The sequence below is a fragment of the Apis dorsata genome, unplaced genomic scaffold (genome assembly GCF_000469605.1).
Source record: "Apis dorsata unplaced genomic scaffold, Apis dorsata 1.3 scaffold_490, whole genome shotgun sequence".
NCBI lineage: Eukaryota > Metazoa > Arthropoda > Insecta > Hymenoptera > Apidae > Apis > Apis dorsata.
The window spans coordinates 44638-45867 of record NW_006263724.1 but is presented as its reverse complement, the minus strand read 5'-3'; the positions used below and the strand labels follow the sequence as shown (position 1 = coordinate 45867).

General features: G+C 25.7%; 1 protein-coding gene across 1 annotated transcript in view; it reads right to left on the bottom strand.

Annotated features, from left to right (window-relative positions):
• Positions 1-1230, bottom strand: part of LOC102671628 — a gene marked incomplete at its 5' end in the record, with an annotated part of 24840 nt that overhangs the window by 1114 nt on the left and 22496 nt on the right. The gene's annotated exons all lie outside the window — the stretch shown is intronic.

Genomic DNA, 1230 nt, shown 5'->3' with positions numbered 1-1230 from the left:
TTTTTTTTTTTTTTTTTTTTTTTTTTTTTTTTTTTGAAAAATTAGAATATCAAAGCAGAAAGGTTATAGATTTATTTTTCGTCTTGTATCTATTTCTTCAATGTTAAAGAATATCCTTTGAACTAATATTTTTACAAAAAACGTTATAATCGGCTCGCATAAGCTCGAGACGATTATACTAAACCAATATCAACATTCCTGTTATCCATGTGCTTTTCTTGCTAAAATTTATAACTTTTACGCTTTTCTATAATTTATTATTATTGCTCAGGATTTTCAGTTGCGTCTGAATGCGTCAGAATCGTGTCTTTTTATCCCAATCTTTCACCAATATTGCAGATTCGGAGATCGAACGACACATCGATGTATCATTTCTTAATCCTTGTCAATATCCGGATATTCTTTTACTTGAGATCGAATTAAAAATTTCTTAACTTTCTCCATGAAAAAATTTTCAAATCTAGCTGGATTTAGCAATTATTCGATATATATAATAATTTAAATGACAACAATTTTACTATATTAACGAGGATTATCGAAATCAAAGGTTGATAAAAAAATTTTGAATTACGTTGTAACGTGAAACAAATTGTAAAGTTTTCAAAAAATATATCGAAATAAAATTTCTAATATATTTTATTTAAATGCATGCGTATTGATTGGATCCAAATACATTGAAATATGTCAAAACATGTTCGATTCGATAACTTGTAAAAATTCACGCTTTAAATATAGAATAGACTAATCCTGAACAAGATGGGCGAGATGGATCGATCTCGTCCAAAAGCTATAAAACGTTCTGATTTTTAATTATTTTTGGTGGTATATTGCATACAAAATACGTTTTTGTTTGTTTTTAATTAAAAAAAAATCAAGTTATACACGTGATATACAAATTGCATATCTCCGAAAATTTTTTATGTATCTTTTAAACTTTAATTTATTGATATTTTATCAATAAATAACGATTGTTTCAGAATGTTAAAAAACAAACAGAAATGCATCGTTATAACGTTTCATTGTTTACGTTCGTAGAATTGAAAAGAATATCATTATCGAGATCAATATTTACTTCAAAATTCGATTTGACTACAAAAAATTATTCTTGATTCACACGATTCATAATTTGAAATTCTTTGAGCAATAATAAGTAATAAAAATTGTTCTTAATTCACGTGATTTGATTTGAAATTCTTTGATCTACACTCGTTACCTAATAAAGTAATAAAG